Genomic DNA, 18191 nt, shown 5'->3' with positions numbered 1-18191 from the left:
GCGGTTCAAGAAGGCAGCTCACCCCCACCTTCTCAAGGGGCAATGAAGGGATGGGCAATAGATGCTGGCACAGCCAGTGATGCCAATGTCCCACAAATGTGTAAATAACCATTTCTGCAGCTGGGTGATACGGGATGAGGGGGGGGGGGCCATTCCCGTGTGGATGATGAGCCAAGGTGAGTAGATGGGAATGTGCTGAGTCAGAGTGGGATCATGCAGACAGCTGCTGCTATCAGTCTGGGCTCTGGTCCAGGCCGCCCGAGGGAACTGGACCCTGCACAGTCCCGGCTGGTCATGGTGGGGTTGGAACTCACACTGACGTAACAAATCCGGCACCTTAGACATCCCCCGATCCGACCAAACTGGGAAAACGGGAGGTTGGCCCTTTTACCATGGACCAGGTAAACGGTGTGTAATGGCCTGTCACCGGGGATCGTTGGAGAGTGGCCTCATTCAGAGGAGCAGGGTGTGGGGCATAGCTGGACCTTTAACCCAGTTGCAATCTCTGCACCCCTTCCCCTCCATCCACCTGAACTGGGTGAGCAGTAATCCTGGAGATGATCCCTGTTGGCTGATCAATCCCAGCTGCCTCAGGAAGACTCTAATATAGTTCCACTTGGTGTTCCAGCAATCCCTGGAAGATAGAGCTCTGTGGCAGTGTCAAGGCACCTTTCACTTCCGTTTCACCTTAGCGATGTAGGCATTGCTGGCTGGGCTCATCCCTTTACCTAATGGCTCACACTGTGGGTCTGGAGTTACGTGTAGGCCAGGACAACAGATTTCCTTCCCTAAAGGGCATTAGCGAATCCCAATGGGTTTTCACAACATTTCAATTCCTTACAAACTCAAATGCTTGGGATTCGAACCCAAGTCACTGGAGTGTAACCTGGTACTTTAGGTTATGGCCCCAGTGCCAATCCTGTGATGCCATCATCCCCTTCCCCCCAACCTTCTCCTTCTCAATCCATTTTAGTAAGTTCATTGGCTTAATTGTGGAGCAGACGCCAGTGATAATGACACTGAATGCTCCCCACATTGTAAATTAAAACTGGAGCAATCCTAGATCTGGTGCAAAAGAGATTCACAAGGACAATGCCATAACTGAGAGGGTGTCACTGTTGGTTATGGATTGAGGAGTCTCTTTTAACTCAAAAGGATTTTTTTTGGTTGAGAAAGGACTGGTACAAAAAGGAACAAAATTGTGATTTGATTTGATTTTTCGGAGGGCAAATCTGGTCAAAAGCGACATTTTGTTGGCAGCATTTTATTTTTTTTTAAATAAAGAAGCAACCTATTTGTGAATGTAGGTCATCCCTGTATCCCCAGAGACTGTGATTCTCACAAAGCCTCTATCTCTCTCTCTCTCTGACCTCCTTCTGCAGAAGTAAGGAAGTATGTCAGTTTCACTGCAACTTTGCAATGGGAATTGAATGAGCATGTGTGTGTTCACATTCAGGAGCAGCCTAATTGAAATTAAGACCTGCAAATTATATTCCTCTGCTTTTGTTTTACACAACCCATCAAAATGCACATCACCTGCCAACAATCCGGCTGAAAGGTAATTATTTATTTTTACATGTCGCCCTCGTTTGACGGTGCCAATTTCATCCTGTCGCTTTTATTTGGTTGCATTGAGTTTATTCCATTTTAAAAACAATATCATTTTGTATTTAGATTGCTTTTGGTTCATAAAATTGCATTCTGTCTTGACAGTAAAAGACACCAGGTTGGTTTGTGTGTGTGTGTGTGTGTGTGTGTATTGAGGTGGTGATAATTCAGGCGTGAACTCCCTCCAGGGGGATGTTACTGGGAGGGGTCGCTGAAAACATTTTCTCTCTCTCTCTCTCTCTCTCTCGTCCAACATCTCCCCCCGCCCCCCCTCCCCAAATGCTTCGGTGCTCAGTGCATTGACCGAATCTTCCTTCTCCCTGGTTATTTTGAGGATATAGAGACCCAGTTCAGTTCTGTAGCCAAGAGAGAGACAGAGAGATGCTGTACTGTTAAGGCGAACGGGGCACTGTTCTTGGAATATTTGTTCACTGTATCTGCCTCTAACAGGGCGAGCAGACATTTCTTTGTCAGCGAGAGAGAGAGAGAGAGCATCTCACCACAACCATTCCCTTCGAAGATCCAAGGTAAGAGAGATGGACATTTACCCGTCTTTGCAAAGACTGTGACAATTGAGGGAGTCGGTCTTACAGGGAAGTGATCTTCATGGGGAGGGAGGGTGACATGATTTGGGTAAGGGGACGGTAGCAATTGAATCCGATCGCTCACATCGAATGTAATAAAGTGTCCCCTTCCTATAAATATAATCCAAGTCAGAAATACCTTCAGTTTGTTTCTTGGATGGAGTCAAACTCCAACGTTTTCTTGTTTCTTCATATGTTACTGTGCAGAACCGAACCGTTTCAGGGACTATGTAGGTAAATAAAGATATTTTTTATGAATTAAGTCTATTTTTGCAAGAAAATAAATCTTCAGATCCCCCCCTTCCCTCCCCAATCTGGAATTTTAGGGAACTCAGTAGATTTGGGGAGGTCACTTTAAGGATTAAAGTGATCATCCTCCTTAAAAGAAAATAATCAGAAGGTTTGTAATAATTGTATGACTTTGGGTGTTTTGCTGAGAGTTGGGTGCTTGTAAAACTATGGTGCAGATAAGTACTTTTGTAGAGTCTTTACCTCCTCCCCATTCCAAAGCCCAGCTTTTCCTCAACATTAATGAAATGTTTAAGAATGGGGTTTAGTGACTCATTGGTAGTGTCTTCATCTGTGAGCTAGGAGATCCAAGTTCAAGCCTCACTTGAGGATATGATGGCTGTGGGTATGTGTTATAGCAGTTTGATTGACAAAAACTGAAGTGTTAAAATTCTTTGCTGTTTTAAAATACTTACACAGTAAGTTAAATATTACTGAACAGATGAGAATTATACATCAAACCCGTGATGAGGGGAAAATATAATTTGAAGGGATCCAATTGTTAAATAGCTCACTGTATGAGTGAATGTGTGAGTGTGAGTGTGTGCTTGCCATTGAGTTTCAGTGTGAAACATTCCCTTTTATAACACTCATTGGAAGTGTGCTATTTGAAGAAAAAAGACCAATCAGAGAATGAAAAGAGTGAAAGCAGTAGGTGTGCGAGTGAGTGAGTGTGAGTTGAAGTGTTTGTAATTTGACAGAAAGAGGAGATACATTACTGATGTGACAGAGAGAGAGAGAGAGAGAGATGAAGGTGCCGCAACATTGGGAGAATTTCGAGGAGATAGGAGGATCGTGCTTCATTTCATTGCAGTGGAGTTGATTCAACAGTCAATTGCCAATTGCTGTAACATTTGGGAAAATGCCCAAGGTAAGTCCTGATCCAATCCAACCTTGGCAACTTTGGGCAGGTTGGAGGCTGTTGGAGAGAGTGTATTTTGCTGCCTCCTTCCCTGATGAATCAGTGTTTCTGCAACACAGGTCCGATGGTGGGCTTGGGTGGGACTGTGTGGATGGAGGAGCAGATCTGCTCTAGGTCTGGTTCAACGAGCAGAAGAGAATGGAAATTCAAATTGTCAGAGCTTGTGTGTGTGTTGTGTTAATGTGTTGAGATATGTGTAAAATTCAGAGTTCATTGTTGCCAATTCCTAAAATCACGCGATTAGTTTTATAGTCACTCATAATCTGGTGTGAATTGGCAGGTTTTTTTTGCTGTTATCCATACATAGATGCTGAGCACACTTTATATATAGCTGTCCCAGTTGCTTCTGCCTCCCATACAATGCTTAGGGACTGGGTGTAATTAGTGCCTGTAGAATTCCCAGTCACCATAACAAGTGCGAACTTTGGCTCATCAGTAACTCTCTCACCCTGAGTCAGAGGTCCCACTCCTGCGATTGAGTCACCATTTCTGACTGAGTTCCCCAAGTGGGATGCAGAGGGAGTGGGGCACTGTCAGAGGGGCTGCCTTTCTGATGCTAGACAAGGGACCCTGATAACAAAGCCACCCATGACCAAATGCAGCAGTGCCTGGACAACACCCAGGCTTGGGCTGACAAGGTGCAATTAACATTTCCACCAGGCAATGACCACGTCCAAGAAGAAAAAGATATAACCATCACGACTTGACATTCAATGGCATTGCCGTTGCTGAATCCCTCACTATTGATATACTGAGGGGGTGGTTATATTGACCAGAAGCTAAACTGGACTCGCCAAATACATAGTGTGAGCACAAGGGCAGGTCAGAGGTTAGGAATCCTGCAGCGAGAAACTCATCTCCCATTGCCTCCCACCCCCCCACCGCCACCCCCCCCCCCCCCCAAACCTGTTTATCATCGACATGGCACAAGTCAGGAGTGCGATGGAATACTCCCCACTTGCCTGGATGGGGGCAGCTCAACTGAAGAGGGTTGTCGTTATCCTGGATACAGCAGTCTGCTTGATCGATGCCCTGTTCACCTCCTGAAACGTTCATTCCCCACGCTAGCAACGAACGTTGGCAACAGTGTGCGCTATCTACAGGGTGCATTGCACCAATTCCTCAAGGCTCCTCAGACAAACGCTCCCACTGAGGAGGGCAACGGCAGCGGGTACATGGGCACACCACCACCTCAAAGCCGCACAACATTCTGACATGAAGTTCTATTGAAGTTCTTTCTGCTTCACCGATGCTCTCGGGGAGTCAGTGAGCTGGATGCTGATTCACAATGCAGATTGTTTCCAAAAGCGGGGGTGGTGGTGGGGGAGGTGGTGGTGGGGGGGGGAGATGGTGGTGGGGGGGGAGATGGTGGTGGGGGAGGTGGTGGGGGGTGGAGGAGGTGGTGGTTGGGGGGGGCTCAGTTCCTGGACCGGGTGAAGGTCGGGTTTTCATAACCTCTCCCCTTGCCTGAGGCATGGTGACCTTCACATTAAGCCACCACCCATCACCCATTTCTCTGTCTCTCTCTGCCATACAATCTCCCTTTTTCCTATCTCTCTGTCTGTATTTCTTTCCATTTCTCTTTCTTTCTTCCTCTCTTTTTCTTTCTCTTTCTCTTTCTCTTTCTCTCACTTTTTCTCTCTTTCTTCCTCTCTTGCTGTTTTTCTCTCTCTCTCTCTCTCTCTCTCTCTCTCTCGCTCTCTCTCTCTCTCTCGCTCGCTCTCGCTCTCTTTCTCTCTCTATCTCTCCCTCTCTTTTTCTCCCTCTCTGTGTTTCTCTCTCTTTCCCTCTCTCTCTCTCTCCCGCTCTCTATCTCTGAGAAAGCAGTCCTGAGGCACAGTGGGTGTACCTTGAGTCGATCAGCTGCAGCAGTTTGAACTGCAGCTCACTACCACCTTCTCAAGGGCATTCAGGAAAGGGCAATGAAATGCCAGCCTCATTAGTGGCACCCACATCCTGCAAACACATCACAAACAATGATAATACTGCAACGTAAATCCTTGCATGTGCAACACCCTTTTAGGAGTGCTGTAGCTTGCTGAGGACATGTCTTCGTTCATATCTGAGTCCCTATCTGTACTTTCTGCTCACCATCCAAGGACTTACTGATCTGCTGCTACCCTGCTACAATTGGATAGAATCTCTGTGAGAGCGCCTCTGGAGGATTGTGCACAACTTCGGTCTCCTTACCTGGGAAAGCAAACACTTTCACAGCGGGAGCATGAACGAAATTAACCAGCCTTTATCTCTGGGATGCCTTTGTGTGAGGAGAGATTGAAGAGGCCGAGCCTGAATTATGGAGTTTTTAGAAGGAGAAGAATTCTCAACCAAACATACAAAATCCTTCCACAAAACGACTGGGGAAGGATGTTTCCCCTTGATCGAAGCTCCAGAATCAAGGGAGACACTTTCAGGATAAGGGTTAGACCATTTAGAGTCATAGAGATGTACAGCACGGAAACAGACCCTTCGGTCCAACTCCTCCATGCTGACCAGATATCCCAACCTCAACCAGTCCCACCTGCCAGCACCCGGCCCATATCCCTCCAAAACCTTCCTATTCATATAACCATCCAGATGCCTTTTAAATGTTGCAATTGTACCAGCCTCCACCACTTCCTCTGGCAGCTCATTCCATGCACGTACCACCCTCTGTGTGAAAAAGTTGCTCCTTAGGTCTCTGCAGGATTAGATTAGATTCCCTACAGTATGGAAACAGGCCCTTCGGCCCAACAGGTCCACACCAACCCTCTGAAAAGTAACCCACCCAGACCCATTCCCCTACTAATGCACCTAACATTATGGGCAATTTAACATGGCCAATTCACCTGGCCTGCACATCTTTGGACTTTGGGAGGAAACCAGAACACCCAGAAGGAACCTACACAGACACGGGGAGAATGTGCAAACTCCACATAAACAATTCACCCGAGGCTGGATTTGAACCTGGGACCTTGGTGCTGTGAGGCTGCAGTGCTAACCACTGAGCCACCTTGTTTATATTTCACCCCTCTCACCCTAAACCTATGCCCTCTCGTTCTGGACTCTCCCACTTCAGGGAAAAGACTGTGCCTATTTACCCTATCCATGCCCCTCATGATTTTATAACCCTCTATAAGGTCACCCCTCAGCCTCTGATGCTCCAGGGAAAACAGCCCCAGCCTATTCAGCTTCTCCCTACAACTCAAATCCTCTAACCCTGGCAAAACCCTTATAAATTCCTTCTGAACCCTTTCAAGTTTCACAACACCCTTCCGATTGGAAGGAGACTGGAATTGCACGTGATACTCCAAGACTGAGATGAGGAATTTCTTCACTTGGAGGGTGGAATTCTCTACCCCCCCGAGGGTGGTGGGGACTCAACCATTGAGTGTCTTCAGTACAGAGATTGATAGGTTTTTACACAGAAATGGCAGCAAGGAATATGAGGGTAATGCAGGAAAATGATGCCGAGGGAGTTGATCAGCCATGGTCTAGGATGGAGTGGGGCTGAATGGCCTCTTCTTCCTCTTGCTGTTACCTCCCTGTTTGACTCACTGATTACTCCCGACATTGTGGTCTTCTTGTACTAGACGAGATCCACTCCTCGATCTGGCTAAAGTGGTCATGAGGGTGAGAGGGGGATCTGGTTGAACCTTACAGCACACTGAGAGGCCTGGATGGACTGGAACTTGGAGAAAATGTTTCTACTCATCGGAAAGACTGGTCGCCGAGGACACAGCTTCAGAGTGAAGGGACGACCCTTTAAAACTGAGAGGAGGAGGAATTTCTTCAGCCAGAGTGTGGGGAGTCTGTGGGACTCATTGCTGCAGAGGACTATGGAGGCCAAGTCATTGAGTGGATTTAAGACAGACACAGATGGGTGCTGGATCAGTCAGGGCATCAAAGTTATGGGCAGAAGGCAGGAGAACAGGGTTCAGAAACAAAATCAGCGGTGATCAAATGGTGGAGCAGATTTAATGGGCCAAATGGCCTCACTCTACTGCCCTATCTTAATAGGATTAGGCCATTTGGCCCATTGAGTCTGCTCCTATATCTTACGGTCTTATGAACAGTCCCAGGCAGCAGGCTATGGAGGAGCTCATCACTCCTGCACCTCTTTCGCGGTAATGTCCGTGCTCAGATGCCCCGGACAGGGAGCATGCAGTGCTCATTGGCACCATCAAGGCCTTTAGAGACCGTGAACACTGTGGTGGCTGGGCTGCATCATCAGCTCCGGCAACGTTATTGTAATTTTGTAAGTTTCCGTTTCATTCCGTTTCCATTAACCGTTAATTGAAGACAACAATAAAAGCACAGACTAGACGTTGGTTTGTTCGGGGACACTTTCCCTCCAGTCACTGAGCTCTGTGTGGCTACTCCTGAAGCAGTCCCCCCCCCCAATCCATGGTTATCAACATCAGGAGAGACAAGGGAAACATGGGAACATCGTTACCTCTTCATCCAGACAGGCGGGTGTCAACACATCCAGGAGGGGAGGTGAAGGGGCATTAACTCTGAGATATCCTGAGGGGATGGTGGTGGAGACTAGTAATCCAGAGGCCTAGTCCATCGTTCTCTCAGGGCATGAGTTCAGATGGCGTCATGGGTTTTGAAATGAAAGTCTTTCAGGCAGACTCTGGAGTTGGAAGCTGGTCTCAGTAACGTGACTGTGAAGCTCTCATGGATTGTTGTTGAAAACCCATCTGGTTCACTAATGTCCTTCCGGGAAGGAAATCTGCCATCCTTGCCCGGTCTGGCCTACATGTGACTCCAGATCCACAGCAACGTGATTGACTCTGATGCCCTCGTGTTGAGGAAGGGGGGTGGTGGGGTCCAGGGTTTCAAGAACAAGGTGGGAGAAAGAGTGGTTGGCATGATGGCTTAGTGGTTAGTGCTGTTGCCTCACAGCGCCAGGGACCCAGTTCGATTCCAGCCTTGGGCGACCGCCTGTGCGGAGTTTGCACATCCTCCCTGTGTCTGCGTGGGTTCCTTCCAGGTGCTCGGGTTTCCTCCTATGATCCAGAGATGTGCAGGTTAGGATGGATTGGACATGGGAAATTGTCCAGGGCTGGTTGGGTTAGCAATGGGAAACGCAGGATGTTTGTGGAGGTGTGTGGGTTGAATGCCTTCAGAGGGTTGGCGTGGACCCAATGGGCCGAATGGCTCCCATGCTGTAGGGATTCTATGGTCGATTGACCCAACGGGCTCCTATATCTGAAACGGCCTGGTAAAAGCCTATCTGGTTTGCCCACACCTTCTTAGAGAAGACCATCCAGTCTCCTTTCCCCTGCCCCTCACCATTGGCTGATTCTCAGACTCCCCAACCACAAACGGCCCTGAATGTTATTTTTTTTCCAAGAACAGTTAACAAACATTGGCCTTTCCAGCGATGCCCCGAGAAAGACCATAGAGAGAAACGCCTGTCTTTACGGGCTGTTGGTTATCTGGGTGTACGGCTGAGAGAGGCTGGCACAGACTGGCACGCTGCCAGATTATCACCGACAGCCTGTGGGCTGTTGGTAATGTTTGTCTTCAGCGATATTGTGCTGGAACAGACTCTCCATCTGCCGAGTACCGGGAGAGCAGGAAGCGAGAAGGTCTCTCGGGGGGAAGTGGCAGATGCTCTATTTTGCATGTACAGGAAATTTAGCAGCTGTTCCACACCACTTGTGGCCCACACAATCCCGGTGGCCTCTCGCAGTGCCTGAGGTACCTGGAGAAAAGCCTGATGCCCGGCAATCAGCATTGGTCCTTTTTTAAAAAAGAAACTTGTGATTCCCCGCTCGGCCGCATGCCTGCTTTCGATCAGCTCAGCTGGCAATATTCCAAATCACAGGACCCCAGTCTCTCTCTCTCTCTCTCTGTCTCTCTCTCTCTCTCTCTGTCTCTCTCTCTCTCTCTCTGTCTGTCTGTCTCTCTGTCTGTCTGTCTCTCTCTGTCTTTCGCTCTCTGTCTCGGTCTCTCTGTCTCTCTCTCTCTGGGGAGAGTGAACTCCGAAAAGTGTGATACTGAGAGAGGGCTGCACTGTTGGGTCTGCTGGTCTTTCCAATGAGATTTTACACCAATCGGCTCCCTCTGTTGGATGCCACAGAGTTGTACACCACAGATGAGGCCATTTGGCCCATCAAGTCATTTCCACACTTTAGGGATTCTATGATTCTCTGAAGTCTATGTTGATCTATCTACGCTGATAGGAGTTATGATATAATTCTGAAGCAGACTCACGCTTTGGTTAGTTGTTAGAATCCCTACAGTGTGGTAGCAGGCCATTTGGCCCATCGCGTCCACACCAACCCTGCAAAGATTATCTCACCCAGACCCAGCACCCCCCAACTCTATAACTCCTGCATTTCCCATGGGGTATCCACTGAGACTGTACACTATGGGACACTTTCCCATGGCCAATCCACCTAATCTTCACATAGAGATGCACAGCACAGAAATAGACCCTTCAGTCCAACTTATTTCCCTTTCCCCCACCTCATCCGAGTTCCAAACTTCCAGCTCGGCACTGTCCCCATGACTTGTCCTACCTGCCTATCTTCCTTTCCATCTATCCACTCCACCCTCCCCCCCGACCGATCACCTCCATTCCCTCCCTCACTCACCTATTGTACTCTATGCTACTTTCTCCCCCCGCCACCACATCCTCTCACTTACCTCTCCAACCTTCAGGCTGTCTGCCTGTATTCCTGATGAAGGACTTTTGCCCGAAACGTCGATTTTCCTGCTCCTCAGATGCTGCCTGACCTGCTGTGTTTTTCCAGCACCACTCTAATCTAGACTCTGGTTTCCAGCATCTGCAGTTATTGTTTTTACCCAGGGAAAAGACTTTTGTCTATTTTCCTTTAACCTTGGCCCTCATGATTTTATAAATCTCTATAAGGTCACCCCTCAGCCTCCGACGCTCCAGGGAAAAAAGCCCCAGCCTATTCAGACTGTCCCTACAGCTCAAATCCTCCAACCCTGGTAACATCTTTGTAAGTTGTTTGTGAACCCTTTCAAGTTTCACAACATCTTTCCGATAGGAAGGAGACCAGAAATGCACGCGATATTCCAACAGTGGCCAAACCAATGTCCTGTACAGCCGCAACATGACCTCCTAACTCCTGCACAGCTTTGGACTGTGGGAGGAAACCAGAGGACCCAGAGGAAACCCACGCAGTCACAGGGAGAATGTGCAAACTCCACACAGACAGTCGCCCGAGGGTGGAATCGAACCCAGGTCCCTGGCGCTGGGAGGCACCAGGGCTAACCACCTTAATATCAGGGCAAAGAGAAAATCAATGATCTGGGCAATATGAGATGGTTCGTGGGAACTTGCTGTGCAGAATTTGGCTGCCGTGTTTCCTGCACGTACAACAGTTCTGGCCAGTTTGTGGCATCCAGAGATTGTTATATAAATGCAACCCTTTTCTATTCCACTGAAAGTGTGTGTTCTTACGTCTGAGCGCTGGGTGAGCCCCATGATCATTGAGCTGCCTGCCCTTGAGCAAGGCTTGCTTTTAAGGTGATAGTTATCTGAGCAGATATTTATCAGATGCGTTAAATTGTGAGAAAATCTTTACAAAATAGTAAAATGTAATGATAAGAAGCTGGGTTTTATTTCTCCATGGAATGTGCGTGTGCGTCATTGAGAAGGCCTGAACTGATCCCTTGCCCTTGAAGTGAGAGAGATTTCAAGGCCTCAGTTTCCACGTAGATTCGGTAACGAGGTCGGAGTCTCTCCACTAACTGAAACCAGATGGGCTATTACAGCAATCAATTTGTTGCCATGGTCACCAATATTGAGAGTAGCTTTCAATTCCGCGTTTATGAAATGAATTTACATTCCAGTGCCTCAGTGGGTACTGAACCCAGGTCCCGAGAGTCTGGCTCCTTGGATTGCTGAGTCAGTGACATCATCACTGCGCTGCTGTGTCAGGGATGGAGAAGTGGAGACACAGATTCCCGAAATGACTTCCCACCAAACTGGAAGTTGCAGTGCAGGAATGTTGAAACATCTAGGTGTGGGTGAACCCGAGGTGACCTTACTCACGCAATTGTCTTGGGACGTATCCTCACTTTTTGTTTTATGGGATTGGAGCTGATGCAAGTCCTGTTCTCCCTGAGGCCGAGATCTCGGTCCAGTCTCTTGGTGGGGCACTGGGGATGGGCCTTATGCCAGGCTGTTGGATTAAACCCCCTGGTGATCTGCTGCTCATGCCTAAAGTCCTGGATGAACGAGCTGGGGACAAGCTCAGCTGATGGTTCCCATCGCTGCTCCCAGACGGTTGTATTGAAATGTCTCACCCATTGGAAAGACATTGGGTGTTGACAGGCACGGAGATAGGTTAGTCCTGTGAGCGTGGCACTTACAGACTGAGGAACTGGGACGCTCCACACCCACAGCCACGTGGCTGACTCTTCGTTGTCCTTTTGTGAAAGCATTGCAAGCTGCTCAGTGTCAAACCGTTCAAAAGTCTCAATGGAGTGAAACCAGCCAGCTGGGACAGCACTGTGGCTCAGTGGTTAGCACTGCTGCCTAACGGCGCCAGGGACCTGGGTTCAATTCCAGCCTCGGGTGACTGTCAGTGTGGGTTTCCTTCAGGTGCTCCGGTTTCCTCCCATAGTCCAAAGGTGAACTGGCCATGCTAAATTACCCATAGTGTTAGGTGTGTTAGTCAGGGGTGAATATAGGGTCTGGTTGGGTCACTCTTCTAAGGGTTGATGTGGATTTGTTGGTTCAAAGGGCCTGTTTCCACACTGTGGAGGCTGTATGCTTCTATGAGCTGCATTGGTCTAGGCAAACCTGGCAAAGTCCTCCTTACCAACATCTGGGAGCTGGTACCGAAACTGTGATAGCTGTCTCCCACTCTGGTTGACAAACAGCCTGATATAGTCATACTCAGAGGGTCACACCTTACAGGCAAATGTCCCAGAGAGCACCCACCACCATTTGTGGCTATGTCCTGTCCCACTGACAGGGCAGACCCAACAGAGGTGGCTGCACAGTCAGGACGGATTTGCCCTGGGAATGCTCAACATTGATTCCACGCAGCATGAGGTCTCATGGCTCCAAGTCAAACACAAGGAAGGAAACCTCCCGATTTACAACCTTGTACCACCCCCGCTCCATGGGCTGATTGATCAATCCTCCTCGATGGTGAGTGTCACTTGGAGTGGGCGCTGAGGTTGGCGAGGGTGCAGAATGCACTCTGTGAGGAGGTCCATTGCCAAGAGTGACTCAGGAGCACTGCTACCCATCGGGACTAGTCCAGTCCTCAATGACAGCTGCTGGACTGGGTCCACGATGGATGGTGAGGGAACCAGCAAGAGGAAGAAACTTACATGATCTCATCCTCACTGATCTGCCTGCCACAGATGCGTTGGTCAGATGTATCCGTGAGAGTGACCACTGTGGAGATGAAATCCTGTCTTCATGTTGGGGATACTTTGCATGGTGTTTTGTGGTACCATAGATTTCAAACCGATCTAACACTGGGCAGCAATGAGGGATCAGGAGGAGCAAAAGTGTACTCAAACACAAGCAACAACCGCACGGCCCAGCGTATTCCCCACTCTCCACCGTGACCACGATGAACCCTAGCTCAGTGGGCACGCCAGGAGCAGCGGCAGGTTGACCCTGAAAATGAGGTGCCAACCTGGTGAAGCTCCAACACAGTGCTACCTGCATTCCAAACAGCAAATGATAGACAGAGCTGAATGAGTCTTTGCAAGAAGAGAGAATCTAAGCATTACCTCTTGATTTTCAATGCCTGTGCCACCACTGAATCCCACATTATCAATATCCTGGGGATGACCAGAAACTCAACTGGACTAATCATGTCAACACTTCAGCTACAAGAGCAGATCAGAGGCGAGGAATACTGTAGCGAGGAATCCCTGCCTGACTCCCCAAAGCCTGTCCACCATCTACAAGGCACAAGTCAGGAGTGTGATGGAATACTCCCCACTTGCCTGGGTGGGTGCAGTTCCAACAACACTCAGGGCTTGACACCAACCAGGAGAAAGCAGCCCACTTGATTGGCACCACATCCACAAACATCCACTCCCTCCACCACCGATGCTCAGTAGCAGCAATGTGTATCATCTACCAGATGCACTGCAGTAACTCACCAAAGCTCCTTTAGGCAGCACCTTCCAATCCCATAGCCACACAGAAGGTCAAGGTACAGGGGAATCCCACTGCCTGCACATTCCCATCCCAGCCATTCACCATCCTGACTGGGGAATATATCTCTGGTGCTTCATCCTCTCTCTAACAGCATTGTGGGTGTACCCTCATGCCATGGACTGCAATAGCTAAAGAAAGCAGTTCACCACCACATTCTCAAGGCCAACAATGGTCTAGTGGTATTAACACTAGACAGTGAATCCAGAAGCTCAGCTAATCCTCTGGGGGCTTGGGTTCAAATCCCATCCATGGCAGAAGGTGAGATTTGAATTCAATAAGGAGTCTAATGATGACCATGAATTGACCGGATGGGGCTTTTCCCCGACAATGAATTCATCAATTCATGAATTGATTGTCAGGGGGAAAAGCCCCATCCAATTCACTGCCACCCTGACCTGGTTGGGCCTACATATGACTCCAGACCCACAGTGATGTGGTTGACTCTTAAGTGCCCTCTGGGCAACTAGGCAGAGGCAATAAATGCTGGCTTAGCCAGTGACCCCCACATTCCCTGAATTAATGAAAGCCAATTGAGGTTGTTTAGTGTTAGAGTTGTGTTGGTTCTAGAAGTGGGAAAAGTGAGTGGCTTGGTTGAGTGTGGTGGGATTTAATTTCTCACACCTGGGACTGAATGGGCTTTGAGGAGAAAGTAAGGACTGCAGATCAGAGCTGAAAATGTGTTGCTGGAAAAGCGCAGCAGGTCAGGCAGCATCTAAGGAGCAGGAGAATCGACGTTTCGGGCATGAGCTGAACTGAATGGGCTTTGGCTTGGGTGGACACCGAAGAATGGAGGGGACGGACTGGTGGTTATGATGGAGTTGGGGGTGAGAGCAGGAAGGGAACTGGTGATCAGAGCAAGGATTCTGTCTGTGTGACAGGAAGGTGGCCCAACATTAGTGCAAGAACACATTTTAAAAAAAAACGTTCCCTTTGGCTTGGAAATGGGTGATGGTAGAGAGAGATTTACTCAACAGCTTCATCATAAACTGATACAACGCAGAACAAGACCATTCGGCCCGTAGTATTTGTGCTATGCAGTTGGAGAGTGTGGACGCAGCTGATCTATATTTTTGAACAGGGAACTATAGGGAGTGGCATTCAGCGTTGACTGTGACCCTTCATCTCACTGAGTGCAGGAATGTGACCTTCTACTTGCAAGTCAACAATTCTTAAAGCAGCTTTAGTTGCTGACTTGCAGATTGTTCCTTCAGGGAGACTCACTGATTCATTTGAGAGTGAGAGGCAGTGCATACCTTACACAGTGTACAACCTTTCTCCTGCTGAATTAGCAGGAATTCGGTGCAGTTATGCAGTGAGTGACCTTTGCCCTGTGAAATAAAAGGCTTCCCATGGGGCTGCTGGGTAATTTAAAAAATGTAGATCAGTTTGATCATATTCCTTTAAGGAATTGAAATGTAATCGATTAGTCCAAGCAAAAAGCTTACAGTGTGTGAGGGGATCAGCAGCTATTGAGAGAATCTGCCACCTCCGCTTTCTCTCTCTTCCCCATCAGATCAAATACACCTCCACCTCCCCCAGTTCAATTCTTTGTTGAGCTCATCGAGTGTGTCAGACCCACTCCCTCCACCCAAATACTAACTTGTCCCTTTCTCTTTTTTTTTTAACATTTAGATTTTTACATTTAGATTCTTATTGTCATGTATACTCAGGTACAGGAGTACAGTGAAAGTGTACAATGTCACCACACAAGGTGTCATCTTCGGTACAAAGTACCTCGGTACAGGATCATAAAAACAAGGTCAAAAGAAAGAATATAGTTAAAAGTTACAGTAATTAATTTAATTCCTACAGTGTGGAAACAGGCCCTTTGGCCCAACAAGTCCACACTGAACCTTTGAAAAGTAACACACCCAGACCCATTCTACCCCTCATTGATACACCTAACCTACACATCCCTGAACACTATGGAGCAACTTAGCTAACCTGCACATTTTGGACTGTGGGAGGAAACCAGAGCACCTGGACAAGAGTGTGCAAACTCCACACAGACAGTTGCCCAAGGCTGGAATCGAACCCAGGTCCGGGGCTCTGAGGCAGCAGTGCTAACCACTGAGCCACCATGGTAACATTAAGGAGTTTAAAGAAAAGGAACAAAGTCAAACATTACAGTATTCTGAAAGTGCTTAGCCACACTGGGACCCCACTAATGGAGCATAACCTCCTCCTCTTTGCCATGCTTTCCCCTCACAGTCCAATCCAGGAATCCACACACCGGGTTTACCACACTGCTGCCTGAAGTAACTGCTGCTCCTGCCGATCCACCCAGAGTATTGATCCGGGCCTTCCCCATTGCCCGAGGTCACTGACTGGGGCTCGCTCTCTCCAAGGAGCTGAAGGATCTCCTGGTTGGCCCTGCAAATGATTATTGTAATAAGTTGCTGCCGTCAGTCTTCAGTAAACCCACCCACGATCCCCCTGTTCCATTAAACCACCCCTCCATCTCTGAACTCCCTTCCCTGTCCATCACCTTGCCAATCCCTTCTTCTCTCTCGCTGTTTCTTTATTGAATTCCCAAACCATTCCTGGCTAAACTGGGAAGCATCATTCTCTTTGTTCACGAAGCTAGAGCATACCTTTGAACTGGGAGCCACGTAAAACCAGGAGGGACTGGTGTTCAGCATTAACTGAAGCCCTTCATCTCACTGAGCTCAGGAACATGACTTTCTACTTTCAGGTTAACAATTCTTGCAGCAGCTGTAGTTGCTGACTTGCACAATGTTCACTCAGTGAGAGTCGGTGATTTATTTGTGAGTGAGGGATAGTGAACACTTTACACCGTGATAAACCTGTACCTTGCTGAATTGACAGGAATTCTGTGCAGTTGCACATCCCTCCTCCTTGTTGGGATTCTACTCTGGAGGGAGCACATCAAAACCTAACATCAGGCTAACCAGCCCTTCATTCCTGTTCGGTCATCTAATTCGATTGTTAGCTTACTGACTTTTACCACATCGGTTTTGGGTCTGTTTGTAGTGTTCTGTACAGACAGAAAGCAGAATACAGCTTCAGAGAGATTCACATTGGTGGTATATGCCTTCTCATATTCGTCAGGACTCCTGCAAGAATGCCAAATTTCAAATGATCACAACAATTTACACAATCGGTGAAAAGGGTGCTGATTGGTCATGGAAAAACAAAAAGAAGCTCCCCAAAGATTTGGGCAGGGGGGATGTCATGGCGGCTCAATGGTAAGCACTGCTGCCTCACGGCGCCAGGGACCTGGGTTCAATTCCACCTTTGTGTGACTGTCTGTGTGAAGTTTGTACATTCTCCTTGTGTCTGTATGGGTTTCCTCAGGGCACGCTGATTTCCTCCCACAGTCCAAAGATGTGCAGGTTAGGGTGGATTGGCATGTTAAATTGCCCACAGTGTTCATAGATGTGTAAGTTAGATGCATTAGTCAGGGATAAATGTAGAGTAATAGGGTAGGGGGGTGGGTCTAGATAGGTTATTCTTCAGCGGGTCCATGTGGACTTGGGCCAAATGGCCTGTTTCCACACTGCAAGGATTCTATGTAAAGGTGGGTATTTTGAACATATTCCTTTTGTTTGCAGAAGGTCTTGTGTTTTAAAGATTGTCGTTTTCATTCAGTGTAAATGAGCCACATTATGAGCTCCATTTGATTAACTGAAATCGGTTGTTAATGTAGGTATTTGTGAACTACAAAGTTATTACAACACTCAAGGAGGCCATTTGGCCCCTTTTAGTCCATGCTGTGTCTCTGTCGATCAGCTCAATCCTGATAAAAATCTTATTTCCATCATTTAGTATCCACGTTTTGACCCAGTGAGACTGAAGGGATGGCAATATATTTCCAAGTCAGGATGGTGAGTGGCAAGGTGAGGGGTGGTGTTCCCATGGATCTGCTGCTCTTGATCATCTGGGTAATGGGTTTGGAAGGTGCTGTCGGAACTCCTTTTATTGCTACTCACACATCAATCAAATCAATGATTAACCATCGAAGCTCAGGTCAAAGGAAGCAAGGCTGATGCAACTGCTCCATATAACTTAACCCTTGAAATACTGGTATCAATCTACACCCTCATCCCTTAGGTGACATATTGCAGGTAGAATCTGACTAAGGTTCTTATAGCTGAAGTATAATGTCATCCATCTTTATTCTACTCCCCTTGCGACCAAAGAAAATCAGCTTTCCCTTTAGACTTTTTGCGTAATTTGCATTCAGTAATTTGTTTACCCAATATCCCTTCGCCCTGCATGCTGTCCAATCGCTCTGGGATGAAGAGAGTGTTTCAAATTGTCAGACTTGCATTGGAAGTGACTGACTGACTGACTGTGTTCCTCACATTAGATTCTCTCTGCCTGTTCTGGCCACTTCTTTGTTAAACTGCTTCCCTCCTTTTCTAACTTCCTGTTCCCATCTCCTGCATCTTCCAGCTTTCCTTCAATTCCTCTCCCAATACACCCCCTCAAATATCACCACCTTCCCTGCCTCATCAATCATCTTTGACCCACTCTTCATGTTCAACGACACCTTCCTTTTACAATACAGGATACAGGATTCTGACATCCAGGATGATAATGTGCACTGTTGTGTTAGGAGGTTTAAGGTGTGTACTGTATCTTTAAGAAAGAGTGAAGGCTGTTT

General features: G+C 47.8%; 1 protein-coding gene across 1 annotated transcript in view; it reads left to right on the top strand.

The window, feature by feature from the left end:
- LOC140489334 (SH3 and multiple ankyrin repeat domains protein 1-like) overlaps window positions 1-18191 on the top strand; it is a 431419-nt gene that overhangs the window by 40113 nt on the left and 373115 nt on the right. Inside the window, exons 2-3 of the mRNA XM_072588774.1 lie at window positions 1383-1558; window positions 2059-2135. The gene's annotated coding sequence lies outside the window, so the exon portion shown is untranslated. The remainder of the gene's footprint in view (window positions 1-1382; window positions 1559-2058; window positions 2136-18191) is intronic.

Source organism: Chiloscyllium punctatum, chromosome 18 (assembly GCF_047496795.1).
Source record: "Chiloscyllium punctatum isolate Juve2018m chromosome 18, sChiPun1.3, whole genome shotgun sequence".
NCBI classification, from domain to species: domain Eukaryota; kingdom Metazoa; phylum Chordata; class Chondrichthyes; order Orectolobiformes; family Hemiscylliidae; genus Chiloscyllium; species Chiloscyllium punctatum.
This window is presented reverse-complemented; position numbering and strand designations above follow the sequence as displayed.